This window comes from Cetorhinus maximus, chromosome 21, assembly GCF_964194155.1.
Source record: "Cetorhinus maximus chromosome 21, sCetMax3.hap1.1, whole genome shotgun sequence".
Lineage (NCBI taxonomy): Eukaryota > Metazoa > Chordata > Chondrichthyes > Lamniformes > Cetorhinidae > Cetorhinus > Cetorhinus maximus.
In genome coordinates this window covers 86855747-86865086 of record NC_135899.1, presented here as the reverse complement: position 1 = coordinate 86865086, position 9340 = coordinate 86855747, and the positions used below count along the sequence as shown (strand labels likewise).

General features: G+C 45.0%; 1 protein-coding gene across 1 annotated transcript in view; it reads left to right on the top strand.

The window, feature by feature from the left end:
- Positions 1-6118: 6118 nt before the first annotated feature.
- The window catches only part of stx12 (syntaxin 12), a 29560-nt gene continuing 26338 nt past the window's right edge, over positions 6119-9340 (top strand). Inside the window, exon 1 of the mRNA XM_078567386.1 lies at positions 6119-6191. The gene's annotated coding sequence lies outside the window, so the exon portion shown is untranslated. The remainder of the gene's footprint in view (positions 6192-9340) is intronic.

Below are 9340 nucleotides of genomic sequence, written 5' to 3'. Positions count from 1 at the left end.
TTTGATAGAAGTTTACAAAATTATGAGGGGTATAGACAGAATGCGAGTAGGCTCCACTTAGATTAGGAGAAATAAACACGAGAGGACATGGCTTTAGGGTGAAAGGGGAAAGGTTTAGGGGGAACATCTTCACTCAGAGAGTGGTGAGAGTGTGGAACAAGCTACCATCTGACGTGGTAAATGAGGGCTCACTCTTAAGTTTTAAGAATAAATTAGATAGATACATGGATGGGAGAGGTCTGGAGGGTTATGGACTAGGTGCAGGTCATTGGGACTAGCGGAATACTATTTCGGTACAGACTAGAAGGGCCGAATGGCCTGTTTTCTGTGCTGTAGGGTTCTATGGTGGCGTTGGCTGAGAAAATTGCTAATCTTTTTACTGAGACCTTTCAAAGCCCATTCTAGTACTATATAATATAAGTGTTGGGGCGAGGGATGAGCTTCAATATTGTGAAGAAAGTGTTTGACACTTTGATGGAGGATAGCATTAGGGAACCAGCTAAAGTGAGCCATCTGGCTCATTAAATTATAGTGCAGCAGTTTCAGTCTTGACTTTTAATGAGCACTTATTCACAACAACTTTGCTGACTCACCCACTCCTCTCCACAAGGACAAATGCTACACACAACTAGAAATGCCCACTTTCCATATAGGGTGAAATTGTGATCCTAATGAGGAGATTTTCAGCAGTTGATCTTTCTGTATTGCCCCTGAAGCTCCTGTCAACACAACACAACCCAGAAGCAACTTGTTCCTTGCTGGATTTGACCTGGTAACACTGATTCCCCATGCAACCCCGTCTGATCCTAGTACAATAGCCAGCTCTTCATCAGTAATAATGGATGATGTGGGATCATAAAGATCCATTGGCAAGCAGATAGGGGTGATTATGGAAACCATAACCTTGTTAATAATCGCAGCAAACCCTGGATGAGAGATGATGAAATGGCTGTGGAAAGGTCATATTAAGAAGGGGAAGTGATGAAGATCTTTCACTAACAGGAAACTTTTGTTAAGTGACACACCCCATCAAAAAACAATGGTTCCTCAAGAGATTGCAGTAGAGGTGTCTGTTCCTTTAAACTTCATTCAACGGACAGGTTGGCTTTCATCCCTGTTTCTGCAGGTATTTCTTGCAATATTTCCAATGATGGCATCTCTGTCACATAATTATATGTGTACCACAAGAATAACATCCGTCTACATTTATATAGCACCCTTAATGTGGAAAATCAGCTTGTAACAAGGAAAAATCTAAAAAAAAATGCTACAGTTTCCTGTCTGCTTCAGAAACCTGGACAATAAGTAATGATCTGCAGAAGAGAGTAGAGGCCTTTGAAATGTGGATGCTGAGACGTATGCTAAAAATTCCATATACAGACCCTAAGACAAATGAAGAGGTGCTTGAAATTGCAAGAGCAAAAAAGAACTCTTAAAAAGTGACATCTGGTAAAGAAAATATCAGTACCTTGGCCATTTGATCAGAGCTGAAAAGCTACAGAGATCTCTTCCTGAGGGGAACATACAAGCATTTGAATTGGGAGCAGAAATAGGCTGTTCGGCCACTCGAGTCTGATCTGCCATTTGACAAGACCATGGCTGATCTGATTGTGGCCTCTCCTGCCTTCCCCTTATACCCACTGAACCGTTTGACAGGGCGGATGTTGACAGGATGTTTCTCTTTATGGGAGAGATAAAGATTAGTGGACACATTTTGAAAATAAGTGGTCCCCTATTTAAGATGGAGATGAGGAATTTTCTTTTTCTCTGAGGGTCATTAGTCTGTGGAATTCTCTTCCCCAGTGAACAGTGGAGGCAGGGTCATTGAATATTTTTAAGGCTGTTAGATACTTTCTTGATTGACGAGGCAGTCAAAGATTATAAAGGCTGGTCAGGAAGGTAGAGTTAAGGTCAAAATCAGATCAGCCAAGATCTTATCAAATGGCAGAGGAGGCTTAAGGGGCAGAATAGTTTACTCCTCCTAATTCATATGTTCATATATTCTAGAGGGCAAAGTAGAGGACAGCAGAAAGAGTGGTCGACCTAGGCATAGTTGGATGATGGACGTCACAAAGTGGTTGCAGAGGAACGACAGTGGGTGTGTGAGGATGGTGCAAGACAGTCCAATACAGCAGATCGCCAGTAGGAGTGGCTATAAGCAGTGGCAGCAACATGGGAAAGGGCAGGGAAATGGGACTAATTGGATAGATCTTTCCAAGAGGCTGAATGGCCTCCAGGACTGCATCATTCTACAAGCGACCAGGATGTGATTGACAGGATAAATGCAAAATACTGCAGATGCTGGAAATCTGAAACAAAATCAAAAATTGCTGGAAAAACTCAGCAGGTCGGACAGCGTCAGCGGAGAGAAAGACAGAGTTAACGTTTCGAGTCCGTATGACTCTTTATCAGAACTAAAGAGAAGAAAAATGTGAAATATATACGGGTTAAGGGGGGTGGGACAGGTGAAGCTGGATAGAAGGCCAGTGATTGGTGGGGGCAAAGGAGAGATTGCGAAAGATGTCATAAACAAAGGTTGAAGGGGTGTTGATGGTGGTGATACTGGTAAAGGAGGTGCTAATGGTGACATTAAGGGTAGAAAGGATGAGCAAGGGACAAATGGCCCTAGTGGGGGTGGGGTGGGGGGAGGGGACGGTGTGAGAGAAAAGATTAAAATGGGCTAAAAGGTAGGGATAAAACAATAAATGGAAATAAATTTTAAAAATAATAGAAATAGGTGGGAAAAAATATATATAAAAATTAAAGAATAAATATTTGGAAAAAGATCAAAAAGGGGTGAGGATGGAAGAAAGAGTTCATGATCTGAAGTTGTTGAACTCAATGTTAAGTCCGGAAGGCTGTAAAGTGCCCAATCGGAAGATGAGGTGCTGTTCCTCCAATTTGCGTTGAGCTTCAATGGAACATTGCAGCAGGCCAAGGATGGACATGTGGGCATGAGAGCAGGGTGGTGTGTTGAAATGGCAGGAAGGTCTGGGTCATGCTTGCGGACAGACCAAAGGTGTTCCACAAAGCGGTCATCCAGTCTGCGTTTGGTTTCGCCAATGTAGAGGAGCAGCGAATACAGTAGACCAAATTGAGGCAAATGCAAGTGAAGCGCTGCTTCACCTAAAAGGAGTGTTTGGGCCCTTGGACGGTGAGGAGGGGGGAAGTAAAGTGGCAGGTGTTGCACCTTCTGCGATTGCATGGGAAGGTGCCGTGGGAGGGGGTTGAGGTCTAGGGGGTGATGGAGGAGTGGACCAGGGTGTCCCGGAGGGAACGATCCCTACGGAATGCCGCCGGGGGGTGAAGGGAAGATGTGTTTGGTGGTGGCATCATGCTGGAGTTAGCGGAAATGGCGGAGGATGATCCTTTGAATGCGGAGGCTAGTGGGGTGATAAGTGAGGACAAGAGGGACCCTATCATGGTTCTGGGAGGGAGAGGAAGGTGTGAGGGCAGAGGCGCGGAAGATGGGTCAGACACGGTTGAGGGCCCTGTCAACCACCATGGGTGGGAGACCTCGGTTAAGGAAGAAGGAAGACATCTCAAAAGCGCTGTTTTGGAAAGTGGCATCATCGGAACAAATGTGACGGATGCGAAGGAACTGAGAGAATAGGATGATGTCCTTACAGGAAGCGGGGTGTGAGGAGCTGTAGTTGAGGTAGATGTGGGAGTCGGTGGGCTAGTAATGAATATTGGAAGGGAAGTCTCAGTGGTGGACCATGTGAAAGTGATGGAGGGGTGGAAATTGGAAGCAAAATTAATAAATTTTTCCAGGTCCAGACGAGAGCATGAAACGGCACCGAAACAGTCATTGATGTACCAGCTGTGAGAGGGGGCCTGAGTAGGACTGGAACAAGGAATGTTCCACATACCCCATAAAGAAACAGGCATAACTGGGGCCCATGCGGGTACCCATAGCCACACCTTTTATTTGGAGGAAGTGAGAGGAGTTTAAGGAGAAATTGTTCAGTGAGAGAACAAGTTCAGCCAGATGGAGGAGAGTGGTGGTGAATGGGGATTGTTCAGGCCTCCGTTCAAGAAAGAAGCGGAGAATCATCAGACCATCCCAGTGGGGGATGGAGGTGTAGAGGGATTGGACGTCCATGGTGAAGAGGAGGCGGTTTGGGCCAGGGAATTGGAAATTGTTGATATGATGTAGAGTATCAGAGGAATCACGGATGTAGGTGGGAAGAGACTGGACAAGGGGAGAGGGAACGGAGTCAAGATAGGAAGAAATGAGTTCCATGGGGCAGGAACAGGCTGACACGATCGGTCTACCAGGTTGTCCTGTTTGTGGATTTTGGGGAGGATGTAGAAGCGGGCCGTCTGACATTGGGAGACTATGAGGTTGGAAGCTGTGGAGGAAAGATCTCCAGAGGAGATGAGGTCAGTGACAGTCCTGGAAACAATGCCTTGATGTTCGGTGGTGGGGTCATGGTCCAGGGGGAGGTGTGAGGAAGTGTCTGCGAGTTGGCGCTCAGCATCTTCAAGGTAGAGGTCAGTGCGCCAGACAACAACAGCACCACCCTTGTCAACAGGTTTGATAACAAAATCAGGGTTGGACCTGAGAGAACGGAGTGTGGCAAGTTCAGAAGGAGACAGGTTAGAGTGGTTGAGAGGAACAGAGAAATTGAGACACTCATGCCCACATGTCCGTCTTTGGCCTGCTGCAATGTTCCAGTGAAGCTCAACACAAACTGGAGGAACAACACCTCATCTTCCGACTAGGCACTTTACAGCCTTCTGGACTGAATATTGAGTTCAACAACTCTCCTCCTGCACCCCTTTATAATCCCCATTTTCCAAATATTTACTTTTTAATTTTTATATATATTATTTCCCACCTATTTCTATTATTATTATTTTTAAAAATATATTTCCATTCATTGTTTAGCCTATTCTGATCTTTTCTCCCACACCGTCCCCCTCCCCCCCACCCCACCCCCACTCGGGCCATCTGTCACTTGCTCATCCTGCTTTCTACTCTTAATGTCACCATTCGCACCTCCTTTATTTTCTAAATGGGGAGAGAATTCAGAAACCTGGAGTGCAAAGGGACTTGGGAGTCCTAGTCCAGGATTCTCTTAAGGTTAACTTGCAGGTTGACGCGGTAGTTAGGAAGGCAAATGCAATGTTGGCATTTATTTCGAGAGGACTAGAATATAAAAGCAGGGATGTGCTGCTGAGGCTTTATAAGGCTCTGGTCAGACCACATTTAAAATATTGTGAGCAATTTTGGGCCCTGTATCTCAGGAAGGATGTGCTGGCCCTGGAGAGGGTCCAGAGGAGGTTCACAAGAACGATCCCAGGAATGAAAGGCTTAACATATGAGGAACGTTTGAGGACTCTGGGTCTATACTCGATGGAGTTTAGAAGGATGAGGGGGGATCTGATTGAAATTTACAGAATACTGAAAGGCCTGGATAGAGTGGATGTGGGGAAGATGTTTCCATTAGTAGGAGAGGCTAGGACCCGAGAGCACAGCCTCAGAGTAAAGAGATCTTTTAGAACAGAGATGAGGAGAAACTTCTTTAGCCAGAGAGTGGTGAATCTATGGAATTCATTGCCACGGAAGGCTGTGGAGGCCAGGTCATTGAGTGTATTTGAGACCGAGATAGATAGGTTCTTGATTGGTAAGAGGATCAAAAGTTACGGGGAGAATGGGGTTGAGAAATTTATCAGCCATGATTGAATGGCGGAGCAGACTCGATGGGCCAAATGGCCTAATTTCTGCTGCTACGTCTTATGGTCTTTACCAGTATCACCACCATCGACACCCCTTCCACCTTTTGTCTATGACATCTTGCCCACTCCCTCCTGTGCCTCCACCTATCACTGGTCTATCCAGCTTCACCTGTCCCATCACCCCCCACCCTTAAACAGTACATATTTCACCACATATTTCTTCTCTTTAATTCTGATGAAGAGTCATACGGACTCGAAACGTTAATTCTGTCTTTCCCTCCGCTGATGCTGTCAGAGCTGCTGAGTTCTTCCAGCACTTTTTGTTTGTTTGTGTGTGTGTGTGTGTGTGTGCGAGAGAGAGAGAGAGAGAGTGATTGACAGGGTCCCGATGGCGTCATCGCGCACTGGTAGGGCGTGGCCACGTTCGTGACGCGCATATCACGTGACGGTAACAGCTCGGACGGTGTCGGCGACGGCTTCCCAGAGGGAAAACAATCCCACTGCTGGTAGGAAGCCCTCGAAATAAACTCGCCCGCTTTGGCCTTGGCCTTTGGGGGCCGGGGGGGAGATAGAGAAATGTTTGGGGGGGGGGGGGGTATTGTGAGCTGTTTATTCCCCCCCCCTCCCCACCCACTTTGCCGCCGGGTCGACTTGTCTCAGTGTCAGCGGCTGGGCTTGGTTTTCCTTTCAGCTGCTAAATAGTGGCCCTTAGTTGGGCAGGTGATACCGCGCCTGCGCACTGGGGGCGGAGGGGGACATTATTCTGCAGCTCCCAGGGTTGGCCTGCTGCCAGACTGGTCGCTGCTCATGTCGAACGGTGACTTGACAGTTACACCGCACCGATTGTAATGCAGTCAGCCCTGGCTGCTTCACAGAAAGGAGCTAGAGCAGGGGCTTTGAGCCTGTGAAAGGGGCAGGGTCAAAGGTGTGGTGGGGCAGGGGGATAAACTAAAAGACCATAGTTGAAGCATGAACTGTGATGGAGGCTGTTGCAGAGATAAGGTGGGGGGGTTGGGGGAAGACTCGTAATTAAAACAAGGATTTTGAACTCAGTGTGTTGGGGGTGTGGATGTAATAAGAGTTCAAGGGCAGAGATAATGGCTAAGTAAGATTTAGTGTAGGACAGGATTTGCACTTTATGTGGGCCCTAAGCTCAGAACTGTGATGAAGGCGGGGTGGGGGGGTGGTTATTAAAGAAGTTGAGTCTGGAACGACACCATGCATGGATGTGGGGGTTCAGTGAGGGTGGAGAAGATGATGCAGAAGTTAAGCTGGGGTTTGAAGCTTCCCATAATCCAGTGTCTCTGGGGGTGGTAGCCTTTGACCATTGTGTCTAAATACTGTAAGTGGGGGGAAAAAATAGATGAGATCATTCTGGGCAGCTGGCCTTCTCCAAGACAGCATTTCCTCAGTAAAAATGGTGGCAATATGAGTCAGTGAATTAATATTGTCAATGTGTGGTTAGTGGAGCTGTTGAACTGGCTCTATCCAACATATTACTGTTGTTTTTCTTTATCAGTTCCTTAATGGACCTTGTATATTTCCAATATTTATTATCTCATTCAAATGTATATTGCCCCACCCCTGACAATCCACTTAGCCTGAATTTGAGGTGAGGCAAAATGACCTTGCTGGTTAAGTTTTAAATGCCTTCAGATACCCTTTTAGTACAATTTGATTCAAATTAGACATTTTATAGTTGGTATTAATCTTTCAGCAAACAACCTCACTTTTTTTTTTAAAAGATTTATTTGACTATTTGTCAAGAACAAGAAAAGGCTGTTTTCCTCTGGCCCCCCTAACTTGGCCTATTTTCAACTTACCTAAGCACTTGCCATTGCTACCAGTGGGGTAAGTTAGTGTATTTTAGAATACTATTGTAATTGGAACAGGGAAGATATCTTCTGTCTTTCATATCTTCCAGGGTGGTTCAGTATTTCACAGACAATGACTTTATTTCTCCCCAAGTGTAGTCACTGCTATGGAAACAAATGTGTCACCAGTCTGCACAAAGCAAGGTCCCAAAACCAGCACCTGAATGACTGGTCAAGTGTGTTTTTTGGTATGGTTGTTGACGGAGGAACGTTTACCAGGACCCTGGCAGAGCTCTGTTGCTCTAATTTGAATAATATCTTGGGATCTTTGACATTCAGCTGAACGGGCAGTGGTGTCTGAGTGTAACACCCCATGCAACCAGTAGCACCTCTGGCGTTGCTGTACCCAGTCAGCCCTGCACTGGAGTGTCAACTTCGATCATGTGCTTCAATCCTGAAGTGGGGCTTGAATCAGGTGAGGATGCTACCAGAATAGAACCAGACTTTCACCAGAGTAGGCCTTTTAGCCTATCAAGCCTGCCTCGTCACATTTTTTGTTAGTCATGTTGCAGTATTTTGTTGTCCAGATGACCTAATGGGATGAAGTTGATTTTAGAAGTCCATGTGGAAAAATTAGTGGTTTGGAAAAGTGCTGCAAGACACAGGCACTTGTTCTCAGTTGAATATGTGACATTACATAAAAGCAAGCTCTTTATTGAGTAAAGATATGTCTGCAAGGACATCACACACACACATCAGCAGGATATTCCTTCTCTTTGAGTTTGCTTCTAAATGTATTTCAGAATTTGTCATGCTGCGTGAACTGTTAAGTGAAAGTATAGATGCAATTATATTTCATTGAGTTAATTAGTTTAGAGACCAGGAATGTAATCATCAGTAAATTGCAAGTCCCTGTTTCATAAATACACCACAAACAATTAAAATAAAAATTGTTCTTCCTCTCTTTTTACCACCTTCCCCTTCCTGAATTTGCTGACTGTTGTTGGGTTCCTGTTTTGCAGCTGAGCCCAATCCTGTCATCCTTGATGCATACGCTCAACGGCAAGTGGAATTAGTCAATGATTTGGAATGAGAATCCTGACAGATTATCTCCATATGAACCCCCATTGCTGTCTCAGTTGAGATCAGCTAATTTAGCACAAACATGAAAATTGAACCTTGGAAAATAATTTTATTTCCAATCACAAAGGAAAGCAGCAACATTATCACAGTCAGGGCAAGAAAGCTAGCAAACTGAGCATAAATCTGACAGATGTGCCTTTTCAGAAGCAAATTACTTAAACTATCACTTGCCTAATGAAATGGCACTGATTGGGTAGACCACAATTTCACAGTTCAGATTGAACTATCGCTTTTTATTCGCAAATGAACTCTTGATCACATATAAGATGGAATGCTATAAACAGTAACCTGCTGAGTTTATTTCATTAAGGTGGAAGATCCATAATTTAAAAGCAGTATGTAGTCACAACAGAATATGGTGCTGTCAATTAGATCAATTATTATTGATTTTAAATTACCTGTACTATACAAATTTGAAATTGTAACACTTGTGAAAATCAGATGTGGAGCTATTTGCTTATTTGACTAAAAGTAAGAAAAGAGTCTAACAATTCAACTAGTGTGGTGAGTTTGTGTGGGAAAGGATAGGGAAGTGGGACTAGTTAAGTTCTTGCAGAGTGACCCCACAGGCTCAATTTTCTTTATTATTATTCATTCACAGGATGTGGGCTTCGCTGGCTGGGCCTGCATTTATTACCCATCCCTAGTTGCCCTTGAGAAGGTGGTGGTGAGCTGCTGCCTTGAACCGCTGCAGCCCA